This window comes from Lepisosteus oculatus, chromosome 11 (genome assembly GCF_040954835.1).
Source record: "Lepisosteus oculatus isolate fLepOcu1 chromosome 11, fLepOcu1.hap2, whole genome shotgun sequence".
NCBI classification, from domain to species: Eukaryota; Metazoa; Chordata; class Actinopteri; order Semionotiformes; family Lepisosteidae; genus Lepisosteus; species Lepisosteus oculatus.
The window spans coordinates 22,724,168-22,748,704 of record NC_090706.1 but is presented as its reverse complement, the minus strand read 5'-3'; the positions used below and the strand labels follow the sequence as shown (position 1 = coordinate 22,748,704).

The 24,537-nt window shown below is 35.5% G+C and overlaps 1 long non-coding RNA gene across 1 annotated transcript in view; it reads left to right on the top strand.

The window, feature by feature from the left end:
• The window catches only part of LOC138241758 (uncharacterized), a 242,914-nt gene that overhangs the window by 44,562 nt on the left and 173,815 nt on the right, over positions 1-24,537 (top strand). The gene's annotated exons all lie outside the window — the stretch shown is intronic.

Sequence of the window (24,537 nt, the reverse complement as noted above, 5' to 3'; positions counted from 1 at the left end):
CTTTGTGCTCTGGGCCATTTTCAACAAATGTATCTTAAAATTGGAAACCAAGATTTTTTTCCCACATCTCCCGTGATTTTAAGGGGAAGAATGATTAATTTGGATTAGAAAAGGGGAAGCAAATTCCATACTAAAACACAACTCAACACAAATTAAACCTTTGAGGTATCCAAAAAAGCCTGCTACACTCCCCTGTTCTGCAGATTTTGTCTCAGGGAGATACCACTTCTGAATAGAAAATTACTATTCCTAATTATTTTGTCACCTTAAAGCAGCTATTCCAAAACACAGGACCAGACAGACTAGAGTTTCACATGTGTGGGCTGTCGACATTCTATCCCTTAGCGAAGATTAAGTGGCATCCTTTAGAAAAAGAATGATTGTTGTTTGAAACATGCAGTACAACCACTTTTTTAGTGAATGATAACAATCATACTACCCAGTACTCTATATTATTTGCCACATGCAAAGGTGGTTTCATTTATACTTCAAAAAGGGTTTTACTTTATTTAATATGTGAAGATTGTATTTCCACATTTCAGGTGAAACAAAATCTTGAAATGCTGGCTGTGCAGTACATTTCAGTATTTTTCTTCCTTAATATTGAGTATGATACTACAAATATTTTGTAGTAAATAAGGACTGTGAATTGGTTTTATTTGCTTCTAAAAGCACATTAAAGTGACAGCAGCATGAGGACAGGATGAGTAAAGTGACAGCACTTTACTGTAGGATTTCAACTGGATAACTTAAACTTCTTGCTCCTACATTTAAGAACAATTTCATTTGCTTTTAATCCAGGAAAACAGGTCATCCTTGAGTGTCATTATATAGTGACAGTAATTGTTATACCCTCTTGCCCAACTATGAAAACCTGCATTGACTTTTAAAAAAAGCAAATGCAGAGTGTAACAAAATCGCCATCCCCTCTAAAAGCAGTGTTAGTTATTCCAGCCTCAGTTAAAAATCCAGGAGGGCCTTATTGGTGCTGAAGCCTGAAAAGCTCAATTATAGGGCTCGTATACCATTCCAAGTGAATAGTAGCAAATTCCAAGGAATGGTGACCCACACATTATCCCTGTGGCCATCGGCTTCCTACATGTCCATCCAGCCTGACCCATTAATATGAAACATTAACCCTGATATCATGGGATATGGCATCCAGCAGCTGGCTTTTGTACAGTGCAGTTACTCAACCATTGGATTAGAGAGAATGTCAAAGGGAAAGGGAAAGACTTAGGTCACCTTGTAGCATTGAGTTTGGAAACAGGCCCAAAATGGTGCTAAGGACTATCTCATTCTTATTTAAAACAAACATTTACAAGACTTTAGTTTGAATCTGTATTAGTAGCATTTTATGTTTTTAGATGTTTATGAAAAATCTTAAAACATAGTTGAGAAAAAAGGAGTTATATTTATATGTATTTTTAGTTTTTACCCTCTTTAGAACATTATTTATGTAATGGTAGCTGAGATTAAAAAAAATCTTGAAGCTTGCAGATTCACTTCACAAATTATATATTTTTTGGTGTCAATAAAATCAGAATGGTTATTTGCTTTACATTGCTTGACTGGGATATATGTATAATGTTTATATTGTAGTTAAAAGGTGCCCTTAACCAATGGATTTTTGTTTGTTGGGCTTTGAAAGATCTTGAATTTTCAAATTTGAAAAACTGATCAAATCCCTATTTAGAATTGTGTGTCCTGGAAACCAGCACACAGGCAATTGATATACAATTGATGTACAGAAGCCGAAATGTACAGAAATTGTAACTGTTTTCTGTTTGTACAGGAGTCAGGATTCCTCATTTTGGGCACCAAGAAAGTACGTTAGCGTTTATAATTTAATAGGTTCATTATCTATTGTTATGTTAAGTTGTTAAATCTGATCATGCTATTTGAAATGCTAAAGTGGAGGTCTTTGCTAGCCAAGCAACAGATGCACCTGTGTGTATTACAGCACTGATAGAAAGTTCATAAACAAAATAATACATTGATAAAGTTCCAAAGTAGTGATAATGCTGGGATAATGCTGTGAAAAAGTCCACAGCAGCATTTACTCAATAAATTAGCCTAAATATAATGTCATAAACTGTGTGGTGAAGGACAAGCCTTTATTAGATGGGCATCATTCAATACTTCAGATGTTTTTTTTCCTCTTTAATATCTCAGAAGCTCCATTTTCAGATGTGCAGAGGTTTGTGTGTGGAAAACTTTGAAAAGTTCTTTGCAGTCTGGATCGGCATAAAAGTAAGTATGCAAAGGCAGTAAGTGGTATGTAACCCTAGTGTATAAAATTCAGGAAATTTGGCCCAGCTTTTGAGGCAATGGAATACCCCCTGAGTGCTGTGGGGTCAGACTTGTTCACTGTTCTGTGCGTTTGGCAGTTTTGAGAACAGTGTGAAAAGTCAATGGAAAATGCTGAAAGTGTGGGCTCTTAAGATGAGGTATTTTAGTTGCTCCTCAATTGCCAGAGTAAATCTCAAGTAAGAATGCATTTTGTTACTAAAGGCTCTTTTAGATTTCTCAAGAAGTTGCATTTTTTCCCCTTTTTCTTTGTTTCGTGAGGCTGGAAGTTGCACTGTTGTACTGACTTTTTCTTTTCTGAAATGCGCCCTTCACCAAATGCAGAGTATGTATAACCCCATTACTGCAACTCATTCAATATAAGATTTAAGATTATAAGAGTTTCTAATGTACCTCATTAGAAGGTACCAGGCTTGTTGAACTGCCTTTTGAAGGTGGGGTGGTGGAATCTTTTTTTTTAAGTTTTGGGTACAAGAGCAGTTGTTTATTCTCATAACTATTTGCAAGGAGTTTTTTTTAAATATATACTAGATATACATTAACCAAAGTATAGTATTTACAAAACATTCAGAAGGATCCAAGGAACCATTCAGTTGTGGAAATAATATTATTATTTATAATATAATAATATTATAAATTAGCTGAGAGCTAAGGTGAATATCTCATGATAATGTACAGAAGAAAAGTTATAAAATAAAATGGAATCTCATACAAATATTTGGCAAAGGTTCTTTACCACTTCTGTTTTTTCATCTAAACAGAATTGCCAGGAATTCTCACATCTGGCAGGCTTCATTATGACTTCACTGTAATTTGAAAAATCCATTTGTTGACAAAGAATGAATGCTTTGGGGGCTTTATTTAAATATAGATTTAAATAGAACATAGAGTTGTGTTATTTTGTCAAAGTTCTATTTTTGGATGTGATGTATACATACTGTACATTAAAGGTGAAAGCCAGTGCTGTGTACAATCTCAAAGTTTAAGGTTGCAAAGGAAAATTAAATGATTGATCCTTAATTTAGCTTTATATCTACAGTCAGAGTAAACACAGACAGATTATAAATGTTGCTTTAAATATGACAACTTTGATGCTTTTTGGAGGTGGAATGCTTCTTACATGATAAAATGATACATTTGAGAGTGGTTCAGTGCTTAGTGTAGTTTTTAAATAAAGGAATTGGATTTAACAAATGCAGTGAGAAAAATATTAAGATTATAACGTTATCCAATTATTTTAAAAAGTACTATATTTTTGATTTCCAAATTAATTCTTGTTTTCAGGTGCTAATGTTGATATTTATCATTTTAATCCTACTGTAGATTATATACAGTATGGAACTGAGAGCTCAATAAATACCAACACTGCAAATGGAGTTGTTAGCTTTTGAATCTTTAATGTTCCTTAATCTTTAGTTTTCTTAAACTGTGTAATTTAACATCAACATGAAAATCTCAAATATCAAAATTGCTACACTTGTGTTGCACAGCAATGTAATTATTGCAGAATTACAGCAATTTCCAAAGTACATTCTTAGTGTTCAGAATCAGGAAAGACATTAAGTGATTTTAAATTTGTGATTTAAGGTTGCAGTAAAAATGAAGTTTGATTTTCCTTACTAAGTTAACTGAAGACCCCACTTTATGATGCATTTTCCCATTACTTTAATGGATGGGTGTTCAACAAAGTTTAGCCATTTTCTTAGTCCGCAATGTCTAGTACAAAATGTAAAAAAAACACGTTATTGACTTTCAGATGCAGGCGTGACTGCAATTAAAGGGTGAGACTGAGGCAGTGGCTTTTGGCATTCTTGCTTGTCCTGTAGATGTTTTATCTTCACCAGACTTGGTGAAACTGGTTCATGGCATAGACTCTCTATTTCAGTTTATCTAGAATGCTATATCCTTAGGTTTATCTTTCATACATTCCAGTTAGCTTTTGGATGCCTTTGTGTCTTTGTGTCATGGAATATTCTTGTGATTTCTGTATATTGTGTGCTGTGAGGGCATAGTCTCCTAGAAACAGGAACTATCTTTGCACCTCTTTCTTTTTGCAAGTCTTGATGTGCCTCACAATTGGAGACACTACCATCTGTTCGGAATGGTATAGTAATTTCTTTGTCAAAGTATTTGAGTGAGAAGATAACATTCTTGTTGGTACAACTGATGGCAGAAAAGGCAACTCATGATTTTCCACTCTGATTCATACTAGCCATCATATTAACATGGAGTGTATCCTGGACATGCAACCCTGCAATCCTTTCACATTCATAATTTATTGCATTGATGTCCTTGGTCAGGCCAATGAACACAGTGTACAAGTCCTTAGTTCATTGTGAAGTTGAAGCCTGGTGAAGCTGCAGAGTATCTCAGAACAGATGGAAACCCCACTGTATATACAAAAAAAATATAATAGTAATTCCTTATACTTAGGTAGCTCCATTCAAAACAATTTACGGGTAATGGGAACTCACCTCCTCTACCACCAACCTGGATGATGCAATGGTTGCCAAACTGAACCAGTATATTTACCACACATCAGCTTTCAGTGGGGAGGAGAACAGAGAGTAATGAAGCAAATTCATGGATAGGGATTATTAGGAGGCCATGACTGGTAAAGGGCAGGGGGAAATTTGGCCAGGACACTGGGGTAACATCCTATTGTTTTTGAGAAAACCCCTGGGATTTTAATGACCAAGGAGAGTCAGGACATTGGTTTTTATGCCCTTTTTTACAGTATAGTGTCCCGGGCTAAGCACTCTTTACTGTTCCCGTTAACAGTATGGGACTGTTATGGAACAGTATGGAAGACGCCTCTTCCAGCAGCAAACTAAGCTTTCCCAGGAGGTCTCCCATTTAGGGACTGGCCAGGTTCATACCTGCTTAGCTTCTGTGGGTTTCCAGTTGTGAGTTTCAGGCTGATATAGCTCCTGGCTATATAAGATAGATTTATTATTGTATAACAAGATATTCTCACCAGCAAAAAAAAACAGCCTCTGGATCATCACTTTACTGGCCTGGCTAAATTATTTCTGTACAGAAGACTGTTTCATTGAACTCACTGGCTGGTGTTGATCATTTGATAGTCAATTGTACAGTATATTAAAATTTTAAATATGGATCACTCTTCATTTATAAATCATCTTTATAAATACCTTCACAGAATTAGTTGTAAAAATTAATTACACAAGGGAATTAACTTCAAAGCAACACTTTTAAGACTTTTAACTGTATTCCCTCATCTGCCATCTGCTTGTGACTATTGGATCTGTGGCCGTATGTATGCCAGGGAAAAGAGATATTGTGTTTCTCTAAGTCTAGAATAGTCTGCAGACTGAGAGACTGTCATCCAAATGCCTGTACAGAGCCAACATGAAGGATCAAATATCTTAGAGAGGTCTGAACATCCTCAAAAAGCTCTGAAAACATCAGATGCAAGAACAGTGGAACGTACGGGCAAACTCCTAATGGAGAGTAGACAAGGTAGATACATTTCATATTAAATATTGGAGAAAAAAGTATAATTCAAATGAAGTACAACTGAAATGAAGTGTGTGATTTAAAAGAGACCATCTATATATTTTAAATAAACATGAGAACTGTCTATAAAATGCTGCATTTGGTAATAGGAGTGATATAGCAACATCACTGTACATGTACTTGATACAACATTTTAACTGTAGTTTATAAAACAATGTAAATGCTCAAACCACAAATAAAAAAAAGTCTTACAGTTCTGAAATTGGGTTTGGTCAGTCATAAAATGAAACTGAGCCAAATGTATGCAGTACCTTTTATCAAAAGCCAGTATTTTGAACACCATGCAGATGTTTACTTGTTTGTATTTGTTTGGTAATGCCAAGAAATAGACATCTTCCTAAAGTATATAATAAGAGCCAGTGCTAAGGAGAATAGCTTTCTCATTTGAGAAAAAAGGTGGCAGGGTAATTCTCTAATGGCCTTAACAACACAAGGAATTCTCAGTCCTATAAGATTCAAGAGTGACACAGCCAGTAATAACACTTTAAGTGTAGCAGTAAATCTAATTTACCTCTCCTTTGTAAAACTGCAGTGGTACAGAACTGGCAAGAGGCAAAAAATGTAATAGGACTCTTTATATAAAACAGTGAAGAGAGACTGCAACACATGTTAAAAAATAACAACAACACTCCCCAGGATTGCAACTTGACAGAATACCTGACATTTATAAATTTTAAAAAAAGAAAAAATAAAACCTGAAAATTTTAATAATGTAACTTTTTAGCATGCAAAAGAGGTAAAAATAATTCTACTTAAAAGGCTTCTAAATGAAGAGTTGCTTGCTATAAAGTTCTTCCTTGCTTTTAAATCTAATCTGTTCATTGTCTTAATAAATTCTATTTGCATAAAAATAACATTGTTGCTGTGTTTTCAGTCTCACTGCAGACATTGTTTTTACATTTTGCAGGGAACTGAGTTGAAATTAACACCAACAGCTGCCTTCAACAATTGTAAAATTTGCTGCTTTTGTGATTTGCAATTAATAAGAAAATTGAGAAAAAAATCATTACTTAAAATGATGAATGATAAAGACTCATTTACATAGTGAGGCAACTTACTGGAGCAATTAGAGTGAGGTTTCTAGGGTAAAACATATTTTTGCTTATATATGATTTTGTCCTTAATGCATGGGGAAAGGGAAGTGCATAGTAAGATTATGACAAATGTCCTTAGCACAAGTAAGAGTGGTTCAGAAGATTCTGAAAGGATGCCTGTGACCTGTGAGGGCAAATATTGGTTTTCCATCCTTACCTGTGCAATTGCAAATAGCTATAGAGTTGAAATTCCAAATTTGGAGAGTTAAATGTGTGCAAAAGGGAAATAAAAAAGAAGATGGAAGGAAACTTTTTTTGCAATAAAAATTATTTACTTGAGAATGTAAGACATGCTTCCCCCCCAGACACTACAGTACCTGCTTCTAATCTACCTCCACAGCTGGAACTAATGGGGTTCTGATCATTAACAGATATCTCTCAAGGACCATGTCAATAATGCTTCATTAACCCTGCATGAACTGAATGTTTCATGATGAGAGTGGAATATTTGTGTAGCTCACTAGCTCAGATTTTAATCTGCATTTTCATTTGTTCCATTTACTGTATATGAGCTGAAGTGCTGTTTTTTGTTTGTACCCTCTTTTTCAGTCATTACATGTGGTAATAATTTGTTGCTGTGGAAGACTGGCAAGCTTCATTGTAGAGTTTGCTAAAGCAGGCTGTCTCTTTCCTGTATAGTTTGTTATGCAAATTAATTAATGGAATTTTTACCATTGTTTATACAAAAAATTGCCAGATGGTTATATGCTTGTACTTAGAACCAGAGCGTGATCAAAAAGTGTACTTTTCTACTTGTTTTTTATTCATTTGTTTACAAGTTGTTTACAAGTCATGCATTAAAGTACTGTATAGTAAAACTTGATAGTAAAACACTTCTACAGTACCTTTCTAGTATTAGGATGAAGTCTCTTTTGCTCTGGTTGGACTGTTGAAAAACTCTCTTCCCCTTAATGCTTTATATGTACATATTATTCAGACATTTGTGTCATGTCAGATTATTCCTCAACTCAGACTACTTTAGTCTTTCAAAATATTTTTTTTTTACTCACCTGCAAAGCATTATGCTCTAATAACCTCCATTTCTGTGTGTATGCATATGTTTTAATGGTTGTGTTCCAGATTTCTGTCCTGCTCTTACGTTGCTTCTTAAATTTTACTGCAGTTTGTTTTTACATTTTACAATCTAAAAAGAGCTTCTCGTCTTGTCTCAATTTGTGCCTGTGGAGTTTTACACATGTTCCATTGTTTGCATTGTTATGTCTTGTACTTCTTCTAGATTTGAAAACATGCATTTGTAATACGTTCACAGCACTACATGGGCTGTTTCTGTACCTCATTAGGACCATGCTTGTTACAAGAGAGACAAGCACAATGTTTGTGAAAAATTACAAAAATCAACGTGAGTGAAGCACTAGTAGTGAGATTTTTAGTGGTGATAATTTTTTTCTACTTGTTCACAATGTGGAGAGTTTCAGTGATTTTACTTTCATACTTATTTTTCTGATTTTGTCTTTATTATTTTTGTAACAACAATAATGCCCTTAGTTCCATTCATCCATCCATTCTCTAACCCACATTACCCAGTTCAGGGTTGTACTGGGCAACCTATCTCAGCAGAAATGGATGCATGGTGGGGTACACCCTGGAGGGGATGCCAATCCATCGCAGGGACACAGACATGTACACACTCACCCTAGAGCCAGTTTTCCCGGAAGCCAGTTGTCTTTTCCCAGAAGCATGTCTATGGACTGTGGGAGGTAAAACAAAGCAGACATAGAAAACCAATGCAAACATGGGGAGAACAAAAAGACTCCCTGCATATAACACCCCAGGTCTGGAACTGAACTCAGGGTAGCCATGGTAACCACTGCTCCACCATGCTGCCCCTAATGCACTTATTTTTCTTCACTAAATTTTGGAAGTTAAACTTGGCCTGTAGTTCTTCTGAGTGGCTTAAACAGGTTTTCTCTGCCTTGTAGCAAACTGTAATTCTTGATATTTGCCATGTGCAGGCTTGTAGCAATGTCACTATATCATAACTCTCCTATAAGGGGCAAGTGAAGCTTGTAACATTTTAAATAACTAATGGCTCTGCAAGTGGGCACAACTGAAGAGCACACCCTCAAGTCTCATTCTCTCCTGAGTAGGTGTTTTGAGCATTGAGATAAGCAGTGAAGATCTCACAACTGTCTTCTACCCACATGAACAAAGTTCCAGCACTCACTGTATTTCAGAAGGTATTTTATATGTAATCACAGTACACTAATTTATATAATAGTATTAACTCTAATCAAGTGACATTTGTCCTCTGAGATTAATTTTAAAATAGATCTGGTTAGCTTGTTCCAAACTTGCAATGGCATTAAATTAAGTAAATCATACACATATAAAAGATATGTTTTAGAAAGAACAAGCCAGGCATTATGTTCATTAATAAAATTTCAGTAACTGGCTGACAGATTTCAGTTTCCTGAGGTGGCTCACACTCCTGCTTCCTCTGCCATTCAAGGGAACTGAACCAAACACGTTCATTGAAGACAGAAGGGGATCTTTAAAGGGTAGCGGAATTGTATTTTACGTCTAGAAAACCACACAGACCTTTAATTTCTGCGAGTTAATTCAGACATGATATTAGAGCCGGATGAACACTCACTTTCCCTTCATCTACATCTTTTTTAAGTAATGGCAGCAGTCCAAGCACATACTGGGTATCTTAAGTCAATACAGGATTCCTTCAAAGCCATTTGGAAATCTCTCAAAACCTCAGTCATAACTTATATTTAGGCAACTGCTGTTTGACAGGGTATTATGGCAGGAGAATGAGTACTGGGCTTGACATTGTCAGAATCTCAACTAATTTTTAACACCATGCAATTATGACATTTTTTTAAGGAAATGGATGGTAGACCCAAATATATTGTCTTTTTTCCTACATGTACTGAATCTTCTTAAATTCATAAGAATATTAACAGTATGTTACCTACCAAAGTACATTTTGACATACATAAAATATCATCATCATTGTAATAACAGCTAACTTCATCATTTAGCGATGGGTGCCTAAGTTAATAAATGTTGAGCAGATCTCAGAATGTCCTTTACCAGAGCTCAGACTTAGAAGATCTAATTTTATAAAGAACATAAGTAAGTCTGAAAGGAGGGCATTTGGCCCATCTAGCTTGTTTGGTAATAGTTAATTGATTTGAGGATTTCATCCAGCTGTTTCCTAATAGAGGCCACGGTATCAGATTCCACAACATGGCTGAGTAGCTTGTTCCAGACTTCCACAACCCTTTGAGTAAAAATATGCTTCCTGTTCTCAGTTAGAATGCACTGCCACTTGGATTCTATTTGTATCCTCTGGTTCATATTTCATTGTTGATTCTGAAAATGTCCGTAGGGTTGACTTGCCAGTGCCTTAGGTTGCCTTAGTATTTTCTGGTTGAGACTAAAAAACTATTTCTTTTAGCCTGTAAGAGTACGGCATTTACACTCAGGATCTCTAGACTGCTTGTAGTGCAGAAGTATCTTTTTGATAATGCAGTGACTAAAACTATATACAATAGTTTGAAAAAGATCTTACTATTACATTGTACAATTTTATGTAATGTGATTTAGATAAAATCACATTGATTTAGATTATATTCTTTAAGCTACTTACTCTTAGTGTGCCATTTTATTGCTCCTCCACAATGTCTTGACAGTGCTAATGGTGTAGCAATAGAAATCTCTTTCATAAGCATCAGACTGTAATACAACATTTCCCATCTAACACTTTTTTTGTTACCTACTTGTATCACAATGCACTAGTCTTTATATTTTATACATTAAATCTGTATGTCCAGTCTTGAATTCTATTTTTTTGCATTTCACTGGCAGGTTCTACACTGTTTGCTTATTATTTTGGTGTCATTTGTAAACATGACTAGTTAACTAATTGAACTGAAATCTAGAAATATAAAAAATGCTTTTGCTGAAGGTATTTAATTATGTCGACTCAAATTGTAATATCTGTATATCCATTATCTTACCACCTCATCCAATTCATTATTGCAGGGGAGCCAGCAACAGGTGTAAAGCAGGGTACACCCTGAATGGAGGGCACACACAGACATGCGTACACTCACACCAGGGCAAATTTTCTCAAAACCAAATTAATCTTCCAAAGACATACTGGTCTTTGTGTGGAACCAGAGCACCTGGAGGAAACCCATACAAAGACGGGAAGAACACAGAAACTCCATGCAGATAGCACCTAAAATCCAGAATTGAATCCAGGGCCCCAGCTCTGCAAGGCAGCATTAATGTTGTAACATATTGTATATTAATTGAATTGAGTACTCAAGTTAAACACCAGAGATAAGGTGCATGTTAAAGTTGCTATAGCTGCAGGAATTGGGACCTACAATAACTAACATTTAAATGCTCTTCTTGATTTATGTGTCAATTGTAAATGAAAAGTAGAGAATAATTTCACAAATAGACTTCTTGGATGTTCCTCACAGTTTAAACCAGACACTGTGAAAGCTTTAAGGAAAGTGCCACAACTCCCTCTGTTGTGCCCCTAACTTTATATTTGTTTGTTGCAAACAATATTGTTCGGTAATTTGTGTTGTTCAGTAATTATCATCAGGAGCCTTATGAAAATTGAGTGGCTTCATATTTTTGATCATTTGTAGCCACACCCCTGAATCAATGCTTTTACGTGAAGCAGGAAGACCCCAGAGAAATCTTGCACTGGGGTTTGCAGTATCACTACCATCAGAATCCAGGGCAGAATTTTACAATCCTAGGACTGGGTCCTTCATGTCGATCCCATTATTTTCACCATGAAGAATAATTAACGAAAGTTATAAAGATTGTTAGAAAGAGAGAAAATTTCTTAACTTCTCTAGTTCGCTTCGCAACCTATGTTGTCCTTTAGTTTTCATCCTGTACGTGTATGATTGTCATGAGAGAACGAAATCGGGCATCAATATTAGCGTTTTTACTCAGTCTGTGCAGTGCAGAAGCATTCTCTCGAAAGGCTCCCTATTTTGTTTCTCTTTTTTCCTACCCTCAAACACAATGCCAATGTGAAAGTGTAAATTCACAGCAGAACTAAAAAACAAATTTCCATGTTTTTGAAGTGGCAGAGAAGACTGGGAAGCTGAAGGTTTGGTGTGTAAGCCTGGTACTTTTGTCTCTGTGGAAAATAAAGGTGTACTTGAATTGCAAGCCCATGTTAACTCAGACAAACACAAAAGGGCAATTTGAGGAGAGAGTTTGTCAACCAAATGAACAGATTCTTCTGTAAAATCTGGCAGCAAAACAGAGGATACTGTTATTGCAGCAGAGGGGACTTTTATCATTTCACACAGTTAAACATAATCACAGTTACTTTACCGATTAACATAAAACATGGGATATTTTGAAAACCCTCTCCATCCCGACCCCCTTCGCAGATAAGATAGGAAAGTTTCTCAGGGTGTTCTCTTTTTTTGATGTTCAAATATGGTAACCCTAGTTGATAATTCTCCTCGTTTTCAACGAGTGTGTGTGATTTATCGGAGCTGGCGTCAGTACTCTTGGCATCTATTCCTTTCAGCCATGACATAATACTTGATTTTTACGAGGTATCCATTTTCGATCACTTGTTCTGTTGGCGAATGTGGCGCTAAGCTGTGTCTCTGAAAGCTTGAGAGGAATATGAACACACAAGTATTAGCAAGCACAGTATCAATTTAGCCAAATACATAGGCTGTGCATTTGACACACAAACTAATTTTATTAAAAAGAAAATATGAAAACCCGTCTCAAGCTTTCTGAAACCGATTAAGTAAATTACAGATGAAAAATTTACATAATTTGTAATTATTTGATTTTTCATTTCCAATTTCTCAGTGCATACAACTATTTTCAGGGTCATCTGGTGTACCACCTAGGGGCGCTCACCGTGCCACAAGTGGTACGCCTACCACAGTTCAAGAACCACTGAACTAGAACATTTTGCACCTTCTTTAAGAGATATGCAAACTTGTAATTTTTGTCAATAATATTGTTTCCTTTAATTCAAATGTTAAATGTGCTAAGGATATTACTTCTGAGGAGTTACTTAAAGGGTTGAAAAACAAGTCAATGTGTTATCACAGTTTTCATCCTGTTTATTACATTTTGCTTTCTTAACATTTTAAAATACCTATTATGTTGTATTTGATTTCCAATTATTTGTTAGTTGTTTGTACATATTTCACCACATGGGTTTCTGATATTTTTCCACAGTTCAGTTTTGAAAGAAAAGAGAAAATTTTCCTTTTGGTGCATGAGATAGCGAGAGATGGGGACAGAGAAATGTAGAAGATTTTTCACTCTGTGTTTCATGACGCATTTTAACTGATGACAAATTAAATTCCACACTAGGCGGACTAAAAAAATTAGGCTTCCTCAGAAGCACACACCTTTTTCTGGCTCAATTGCTTAATATTATAAGTCATCAAGTAAAAGCAAAGAAGGCTGTGATGAATTAGACAGAGAAACGCCCCATGATTCTTAAGTGACACTCCTTTGGGCTTTGACTACCGAAATGCAGAGAAACTAATCTTAAAAAATAAACACTAATGCCACAGCTGAAAACTCCCCCTTCCTTTTCATATGTTGTCCTCTTGCTTAAGACCATTATGTAATTAACTTGTACTTCATTTATTTCCTGCTGTCCAGCTTGTCCTGCAGATAGTTGTCTGACATTTGATTGATAGTGAACAACTTGAAAAATGTATGAATTATATACCTTTAAAAATCACACATTTAGGAATGTTGGAATGGAATATATTGAATTTAATTTTAACTATGTGATTTAACCGCTCTCCTGTTTCAAAAGAATGTAAAATAAAGCTTTTGAGCTGAAATGCACCAGTTTGAATTTCCTTACTTGTGCAGAGAGTATATTTATGTTTCTAAAAACATAAAACTTTTCCCTGTATTATTTAATCAAGAATTCCTTTAATAGCATGTAATTAAAGGTATTTTTGCCATTCTTTTTTCTGGAAGCCACCCATTGACCATCTAAGATAGGTTTATAGCATGGTAATCAAAGTGTAAGCTTGGTATCGCCTGTAGTTCATCTCCCTAATACAGAAATAAGTATAGGGGATTGGAGAAAAGCTTTTATGACTGACTTGATGATTGTTGTGTGCAACAATATCAAATCAGGTTACATCAAGAGGACATGATAAGTTACAGGAATGAAGTGGTCATTCTGAACACAGTTCTGTTCTAAGGTTCGCTGGGCAGACCAAGAAGGTCACACTTCTTCCATAATAAGGGCTTTGTGTAAATAATGTGGTCCTAGAAGGTGGTTTCTTGTTTGCCAAAACCAGAAATAAACAAAACTAGGAGCCAAAACCAAACAAGTCAGAATGGGATTGTCTGGCTACTCTTTACAAGCAGTGTTTATAACCCAATGCTAACCTCCCAGTGATCTAAACATGATACTAGCTAGACATCCTTTAGTCTGATAACTTTAATTGCTGCAGGATCCTCATCCTGCCTGGTTGAATTTATGTAATAAAATCAGATTACTGTTTGCTTACACCATATTTCCTCCTCAGCCCAGGATGACCTGAAAAACAACATCACAGATAAGTTGGATTTGCATAAAATGTCTGAGTAAAAAGCTAATTAAAGACAGAACTTTATTTATGGAAGTACCTCCAGGAAGCCACACACTTAATGCAGAACCACAACACAAAGGAACAAATACACTGTAGATTTCTGCCCAATTAGACAGAATCAGGAACACACTACGAGCAATAAATACCACTTCAGCTTTACTTCCAGTAATGAACTGTTCATCAGATGAATTAAGTTGAGGGATCAGTGTTGAGGGATTTTTCTGAGCATTTCTTTTTCATTATTAAATCTCTAATAAAAAATATGTTTATATTAAAAGTAGTGAACCATAAAACGTGATTATGAAAAGGTCATATTTGAGATAAATTTATCAAAGTGAAACTTAGTTACTCTGCAGACAGAGTAGGGTGATTTAATTCCTATTTAAAAAAAGACAATTTGGATACCAGCAGAATATTAAGCTCCAATCTGCTCACACTGCCAGACCTTTATGATTAAAATTACTCAAAGAAAACCAGCACCATTTGGTACCTATTTGGTGGTTCTAAGTCTTGAATGTCACTTGAATTCAGTTGCTATTATTTAGACCTGATGTAGCAGGTTTTTGTTGGAATATTTCTTAAATTAATCTCTCAAGTTCCAGATGTTTTGTGTACCTTGGTCTATTAACAGTAGTTTAGAGCTATGTGGTCAGATTTATTTGAGTTATGTTTTTTTCTACAATTCAAAAGCACATCACATGCAAATGTGCTTTGGTTCTTTCTCAAAAATGTCAACAGTCAATGTCAAGCTAGTCTGAGCTTGCTCTCAGCTCCTATAAGCAAATAATATAGTCTTCGTCTCCTACTAATATTTAACCTTTGGGATTTGTGTACAGGGAAAAGACAATCCATTTGATAAAATTTAGGGTGATCTATTATCGCCCTACTCCTCATCTCTCAACCTTCCCTCTTCTAATTCTGGTCTCCTAACTGTCCCCGAAAGCTGTCTTCACTCTATGGGTGACAGGGCCTTCTCCTGTTATGCCCCTGAGCTCTGGAACTCTCTCCCCAAGGATATCAGAGAGTCACCTTCTCTAAACTCCTTCAAATCCAGATTCAAAACCTTCTTCTTTAGAAGAGCCTTAACTTAACTGGTTCTGTACTTTAACCCTCTGCTCCTACTGTATTTAGTACCACCATCTGCTGTCTCCTCTGTGTATTCTTATCGTGTTTATCTTGTGTATTTTTATTGTTTATTTTTAATTGTTGTTGTTGCTGTTGTTATTCTGTAAAGTGCTTTGAAAAGCCACATTTAAAGGTGCTATATAAAATAAAGTTTATTATTATTATTTTGTGTACAGGGAAAAGACAACCCATTTTATAAACTTTAGAGACGTACTATTTTTACTGATCCTCATCAGTTACTGTCTCTAAAATATACATAGTGCTTATACCAGGGTTACTCCAAAGACCTTAAGAAATGGTTTATTTACAAATACCCTCAAGAAGTATTGACCTATAATTTGTCAGCATTCTTAGTCTTGAATTGCTGTAATGAGCATATTCTGAACTCGCACTCATTTTACATGCCATATTAATAAATAAATACCAAAAGAAGTGATACAAATGTTATATTTCCTTTCATCAGTTGGATATTACGTATAATAACTGATCCCTCTCAGTTTTATTGACTTATTATTCTGGAAGTTACTAAATAATACATTTGGAAAGTAGCTTGTTAACACAGGAAGCTACTATTAGTGCTTGTCTGCTCTGGATAATTTCAAATTAGTCTCAAAGTTTCTCATACTAGTCCACATTGGACACAAGACATTGCTGTAAACCATTTCATAATTTTGCTGAATGTCTAAATAAAATGTTACATTTTACCAGCAATTTTGAATGACGGATTACTGTAGATAAAACCACTATTCGTGCATAGTCCTGATTAATACGTGTTGTTCAGTCTAGTATTTATGCTCAGTTTTATTTTTTTTAGGGGGAGACAAGTTTTAATTTGCCAATGGCATGTTGTTTGAATGGTAATGACAACACCTTCACATTATAAGCAGATGCAGGCAATGTTTGTTGTGCAGGAGCATAACCTCTCTCATCTAAAGAAATGCTTCAGTCTTGTTCAGGTAATTTCCATTATTGAATAACAATATTAAAAACATCCATTGAAATTCATTTGTAGGTTTGTATTATTTCCATACCTGTTATAAATTTGTGTCAACTCTATTTAGTTGAGTATTTGAAGGAACTTTATTTGGTATAACAGTGTGGCATCAAAGGGCTCCACTTTTCTTCCTGCCTTCTTTTGTAGGAATGTCATGAGCTGTCACATATATTTCCATAACCTTTAATAAATGTACTTGACCCTTTAAAGTTCAAAGTTGAGTTGTTCTGTCTTTCTGTGTGTTTCAGTGATGAGCTTTATGTTGCTGTGTAGAAAACAGGTAGAAATGTATTTTTTGCTTAATCTTTTGAGTATAATATTTCCCAGCAATAACTCAAGTTAACCATGCTCATTGTGTGCCAGGGCATAAGTCATTCTATTGTATTTGAAGTTGCTACAGTATGATTTGTGGTAGTACCAGGTAAGGAAACATACAAAGCTGTGATGTAAGCAGTGATGAACAAGCTGAATATGCTATCAGAGGTCAAGACCCATGTACATTCATATTAGATAAGAGTGGTATGGTACTACTGCCTCCCAGCCCAAGGTACTGTGTGCAGTTCTCAAATAGGGCAAATAAAACAAGATTATTTTAAAGTAATTTCTGTGGCAAAAAATGTGGTTCAATTCCATTGCTTTTAAAACTATAACAGTTTCTTTTTCTGCATAGTTATATATTTGTTAGTTATAGCTCTCAATCAGTATTATTACTGACATTTCTACTTAGATGTTGCAGTATTCATTTAAAAAAAATCTTAGATTAATTGTTTTAGAAATGCAACAGAAAAAATATTTTGACTCTGCCGTAGCCTTTTTATTAACTTAGGATCAAATGTAAATTTATGAATGGTTTGCATTTGGAGCTTATAGAGGATGCTGACAAGAGAATGATTTTGTTTTAGTTGGAGGGATATGCGACGCTGCTCTGGAACTGTTTTTTTAAGTATTGGAAAGGATCTTTGAGCAGACTTAAGGTCAAATTTGAGTTTTTTATTTTGATTTTTCTCTTAGCTGAAAATGCAAATGAGGGTTTCTAATACTTAGAGGGTGGTTGGATAAAACGGCAACATAGAATGAAATAAGAAATTTAAGAACAGTAAATGTGTTGAAAGTCAGGCTTTTAAATAATTAGGTGCTAAAAATGTAGTGATGGCAGTCCAGCTGTACAAATGCTGCTTGAGATGTTAGGTAGCCGCTGGAAAGTGAAGCTGTGGAAGAGTTCTTGCGTTAGTCTGTAATAGCTTTCTCAAAAATTACATTTTGTTACAGTCCCAGTGTCTGTAAACATTTCAGCATTAGGAACTTAAGAAAGATCAATGCACACCATTTGGCATATCTTGCTCATTTAGTTATCATATTGACCCAAGAATGTTATCGAGCTGCTTTCTTAGAGGATGGTATCAATTTGCATCCTAACTCAGTATACCTAAATGTTATTGAACATCAGTGATTTTCCCTGGACCAGAATGCTTGCGATTCTGATGTGTTCTACATAGTGCTTCTATACACAGAGTTTCGAAAGTTCAATGCAGCATCCCAAGACCTGTTGTAAAAGTTGTGACAGTGGATTCCCTCAAGCAATGACTTGAGATTTAGATTTTTTGGATCGATAAGCTAGGAGTTCCCAATCTTCCAAAGTTCCTCCACACTTGATGGTTTTATTTGGCAACTTCCTACATGTTGAAAACAACTGAAAATAATTATAAGAGTACAGCACAAACAGATTTTTTTAGGTCTGTAAGGGGTTCAGTTATTTCACTCCGGTGGTGAGGGGAAATCGGCAATTGTGTGGGTTGCAAGGACCGGCATTTTTAACCCTTGCAATAAGCTACTTGTAACCACCATAACCAAAGTAAACTGAATGACCTCCTCTCCACCTTTATGCCATCTTTCTTTTGTTATTATAAATACAAATTTATAACTAGGTTTATCTACAAGATTTTCATACCAAGCTTCACTCCTCGCTTGCCATGTCTTACTTTTTCAGGAGTAGTACCATTGTCTATATCCATTTTTTCTCGAGTAAATTTGAATTTAATGGTGTTATCATGACCCACCTGTATGTGTCCCTGAGGCTTTCTAACACTTCTTTGGGATTTGGGATTTTCTTTTCTGTGCTTCTTCTCTCACACTTCTGGAAGTCTAGCTTCCATGGAGTGCTTTGAGACTGTTTCTTGTGATGTCTTCAGTCTTATTACACCTCTGCTTTTCTTGTCTTAATATTGGTCTTATTTTAGGGCAGAAAAAAATATTCATAGCTTATTTCAAGTTCAGGAGTTCAGTTTGTGAAAGGAGTGTACAATGCATTTGGAAGACCTCAATAGTTAAGTATTGTTTTCAATTTTGGTTGCTGCAATACAAAAAGATATTGTTGCTCTGAAATCCAGGCCTAAAGGACTATCATTCTCTGACAGACTAAAAGAACTCATTCTTTTTAGAGCCAAACAACGAAGACTATGATGTGATATGATTGATTTTCAAAATCTGTTTAAAGGCGCTGGCAAAGTCAACCATATGGACATCTTCAGAATCAATAGGGAGATACAAATAGAAAATAAGGGGAAGTGATTTAATGGAACATGCTGTGGCATAGCAGGCCTTTAGTCTTGTACTTAATAGTACCCCAGGAGCCCATAGTGTCACATATTGGATTGGAATTCATTGAATGCACAGGCTTGGGGCTCATTTCCTGTTTTTTTCACTCCCAACTGAGTTCCTTTTTTAGAAGCAGTATGACGTACTTGTACTTTTGTACCATAGAGATGGGAGGTCATTTGGTTTAGAGATTAAAACTGGCCACCGAAGTCAGGGCTTACAGCACCTATACCACAACAATCTCAAAGGCAAATGTAAACATAGATTGTAAAGGAATTGAGTGGGATAAGGGTGGACATGAGGTCTAAATTAATAGGATTAAAGACTGGCTTTCAGGGATTAAAGGTCACGTTTGGCTTTGTTATATCTTACAGGATCTGTAACTGCATGCTGCAAATGGGACACAGCGTGATGTAACCTTCTAAAAATGAGTCAATTCAGCTCATTTTTGGTAATTTGCATACTGCTCTTCTAGTACAGGTGTCATTGTTTTATCATGCAATCTCAGACTGAACAGACAACACCTACCTACAGTATGTCATTGAAACTCATGCACATTTATATATTTTATTTATTGTGTACAGCTGTCTTTTCAACAGTTGCTTGGTGACAGACAACAAATGAATAGGCATACTGCCTGTAATGTCCCCTTAAAACCACGTGAAGCCTGTCAGACCAATGTGAAGTTGGACACATCAGTTTCAAAAGACTCTCATTGCAGCTGTCTGAGCTTCTCTAAAGACTGATAACAAGCATATTATTTGTGGGCTCAAAAAAAGTTTTCTCATAAAGCAGGGCCTTACTATTGTAATCTTGCTATAAAGGATTTATGAGGCAATGTTAGGAATTAAAAAGGAAAAGTGCACTCATATTTAAAGACTGAAAACTTTGAAAACAGAGTGAAATATATTAAGATGGGAGTGGTTTTATCGTTTGGCAAGAATTCAGAACTACCCAGGGTTAGGATTTTATTTACTACAATAATATAAACGAGTGTGACTTCAAAGTAACCTCGGGCAATTTATGAGCAAACTTATAATGATGTTCATGCAATTGCAGTATGAATGCAGAGTAATGGGAAAAAATATCAGTTTTGGAACTATAATCTTCAGTCTTGTGTTTATTAATGAACAACTTTGATTAAAGCATTCATTGTATTTGAAGGATGGAAATTAGTACACTATGCAGAGAAAGTGCTAAATAGAAAACTTTCTCCTGTGGTTTTATCTTGTAATCCAATTGTGTGCTCACTGTGGCAAACTGGTTGTACTGACATGGCTTGTAGTGTTGTGTTTGTTATCCATATCTAATAATGAGATCTTTAAGATTGTTTAGGGTTGCATGTGCAAGGTTGTTTGGCTAATGTAATGAGATATGCTTTGTATATAAAGTAAACTATAACCTCCTGTCTTTCTGTGGGTGTCAGGCTAGAATAAATAGAATGGGGTTTACATAGTAATTTTAATTTTGAGTATGTCTGTTATATTGTTTTGCTTAAGAAGTTTGGTACCAAATGGAATCTTAATGGGAAAGAAAGTTTGCAAGTTAGAGGAGACTATTCAAACCTCTGTGTTCATTAATCCATGTTATTGTTGTAGCTTCAGTGGGTTGCCAGTTGTGAGTTGCAGGCTTACCCACTAAAGAATTATGTGTTCTTGTATCCCTCGCTACGATATTCATAACCTTTTCCAAATTTCTAATATCAGAAATCTCTCCTATATGGTCCTGCTAGTCACTGATTTTAATGCAAAGTTTCTTGTGGTCATAACAGCTGTCTGGAAAATAACATTGCATTTTTGTATCACACAAAGTCAGTAGTGCAGAAAGCTGTCTTGTTTTTATTTATGGGAAAAACAAATGAAAGTAAAAATATGCACACACTTAATTTGTTTTACTAGTATTGAGGAGAATAGGTCATTAAAATGGCATGGGTTCCACATACTGCAATATACTGTACAAATGTAATTATAGAATAACCATTATAGAAATAACTAAGAAAAAAACAATTTATCCACTAATCCTTTGTTAAAGCTAGCAAGCTTTTTTGCAACATACAGTATATTTAAGAAGTTTATTTTTTTCTCCTTTCTGTCCTCAGACTTGTAGTTCATTATGCAGGAGCTGCCAGCACAAGTTAAATTTCTCTTTTACTTCACAATTCTGGGAGGAATTGCACACAATCAGGACAGCAATCTCTTGGTCAGTTTCCCTTGTACCCTTGATCATGTCCCATTCTTCTGTGAACTCTCAGTTCAGGTTCATCTTCCAAACATTAGCATTTTTACAGCTGCTTTCATAGCAAAACTCCCAAAGGAGTTTCTTAAGGCATCCTTTCAGTAGAAATGGATTGGAAACCATGGCCAGTTAAACTCCTTTAGAGGTAAAATGTTTGTTGAACTCTATCACAGAGTAGAATTTAAGTCAGAATCCACTGCCGAAAGGTACAGAATGATTTTTAGGCTTTGCTTGGCTGTCTTTCAGAGAGAGATCTGAAAGACCCCTATCACGGTAGTGGACCCCTCTCATGCCAAGATTTTAAAAACTAGATAAAACTTTCAGCGCTTAACTCTTAGCACGCTGTGTTTTGTTTCAAACTGCAATAAAAATTAAAACATGGTGTAGCTGTTTTATTTAAGACACATTGATTTTTTTCAATTTTTTTCTCTGCTCCAGAATAGAAAGTTTTCACATTTCCACTTTTTGAAAATCTTAGAAATGCAAAACAAAACAAGCTGTTTATTTGCTTCAACCTTTTCTTTACTGCAATTTGGTTAATTAGCTAAACTAATTAGCCTTTTAGTGTCATGGTTTCATTATACAGTATAGATTGCATTGTGTAAATTCTGAACATAATATCAGTAGTAACTGATAGCGATGATGTAGAAGATATAGCCAGTTTGACATAAAACAGCCAGGGGAAGGGTTTCTATTGTACTTACTGCAGGAGGAGAAACTGCTTTGGAAATAAACATGTACTTTGCACTCTTTTGACACTGTGCTTTTTCCATCTTCTAGCTCTGTGTCACTCTTTATGAATGTGGTTGATTGGAGGTCTTCCTGATATAATAATGCCCTAAATAATGGTTAAATAGGATTAATTTTCACTAAGAACAGTATATGAGGGCTCACTGTGACCAGGAAATGACCTAAGTCAGTATGCTTTATTATTCAATATGATTATTTTTAATTATTAAGAAACAGACTCCAAAGAAATTACATGTGAGGTGTAATATAGTTGTCTTTTCCAGAGGTACTCTTTAATTGTTTTTTTAAAAAGAAACACAGACATACACATGTATTATCCACTGTTTCCTTGCCTGGAGTTTAGTTTATGCTTGCATTTAACATTATAAATCTGATGTAAAAAACCTTTCGCAACATGTTACACAGCACATTTGGATTTGATCATCTGGACATTTACTTGATTTCTAACTGTAGTCCAAAAGGATTTTGCAACATTTGGCCCTCCAGCTATCCTTAAATTACACATGTATTGACCTGCCCTCTACCAATGCTAAATGTAATGTGCAACTAATAAAAGATGAAGGCGATGAAGGGACTATAACTATTACCTTCTCTCATTTTGTTAAGCTTTTCATTTTTGTTGCTTTGCACAATCTGTTTATTGTTGTATCACAAAAGAAAAATGCAAATGCATTCGGCCCTACGATGCACTGAAAGGATAAGAAAACCTTTATTTCCAAATACATTTTACAAAGGTACAGGCTAAATTTTGTAGCTTTGTGTTGTAGTGATGTGTGTGATGATCAAATACATTGTAAACAGGAAATTACTTTGTCGTGTTGTACTTGGTTCATGTTTCTTTCAATGCTTGTACCAAAAAATATACTTTTGAACAGTAAAATAAAAACTAGAATAATAATCTGCCTGTAGAGACCATAATGTAAATAATCTCAAATCAGGAATGCAGTCAAAATTGTCCATACTTTGATCCACCTTTGCACACTTCTAATCAACTTGAGTTAGCATAAATCACTTCCTGAAGGATTCTCCCATGTCTTTTTTCATTTTATTTTATTTTTTGCAGTCCCTGGGATGAGGTTTTCCATAAAAAACAAACATTTCTGAAATGGGAAAAATATTTTTTTTTCAGGAGAAGTACTGGATTAAATCACTCCTGTGATGAAGTCCAGTTTGCTTTATCACCCCTCTACTGCTAACCAAACAGTGCAATCCATATTGGGAAATGATAGGTGTTTTAGTGGGGAACAGGATGTTAAAAGCTTAAAATTTGTGGTGGACACAAAGAACCTGCCAATAGATGGTTGAATGGAGTTGTGCTGGGGTTATTCTGGGTCATTTTCCCACTGGCAAGGTTTTCTGTCAGCATAAAATGGTTAAATATTTACAACGATGGTACAAGACCTTTTAAGGTTTTTAGAAGTCAGTGGGTTGTGTTATCTGATTTTTTATTGTTTTCATGCATTTTGCACACAGTTTTTCTTTTCTGTCTTTCCAATGGATTATCCAACTATTGTGGCCCACACTTCAGCTGACGAAAACGCAGTGAAAACCATTATGTAGTATGCTGTCTCGGGTTTCACCATCTAGAATGGCCATTGTTTCTCCCCATGGAGTTTTCAATAGTTCTGGTTTGTGGAGTACCTGTAGTTTAACAGGTATGCAGCTTTGAGAACCCGTTCTTGAAAGCTTTGAAATATTTTACGTAAAGCCAAGTAGGTATAAGTAATGTTATACCTATGGAGTTAAAGTATGCAAGGGGGCAGCAGGTGGTACTGTGTTTAGCATTGCTTCCTCACTGCACTGCATCCCAGGGTTAAGTTCCAGACCTAGGTGTGCAGTTTGTGTGTTCTCCCCATTTTCGTATGGGTTTCCTCCTGAAGTCCAAATACATACAATTAACCTGTTATGTTAATTGGCTTTTGTGAAAACTGCGCTGGTATGAGTATATGCATGTGAGTGTCTGTGTCGGTGCATGTCCTGCAATGTACTGGTGTAATGTCCAGGGTGTACCCTGGTTTGCGCCTGTTGCTTGATGAAATAGGCCCTGGTTCCCCCATGACCTTCAATTGAAAATAGATTGATGGTTGGAACATTTTAATGTCTTTATAGATATCTTGGTATATGAAGTGTCTATTCATCATCTGTTCATTGGTTTTGCTTAATCTTTTAGGCTTCACCTCACTGCAGCTGTGTTTTGGATTTACCTGTTAGGATATTTAATGGAAGAAACCATCCTTTTCAGGGAACTCACATTCATACAACATGCATCTTGGGGACAGCATAA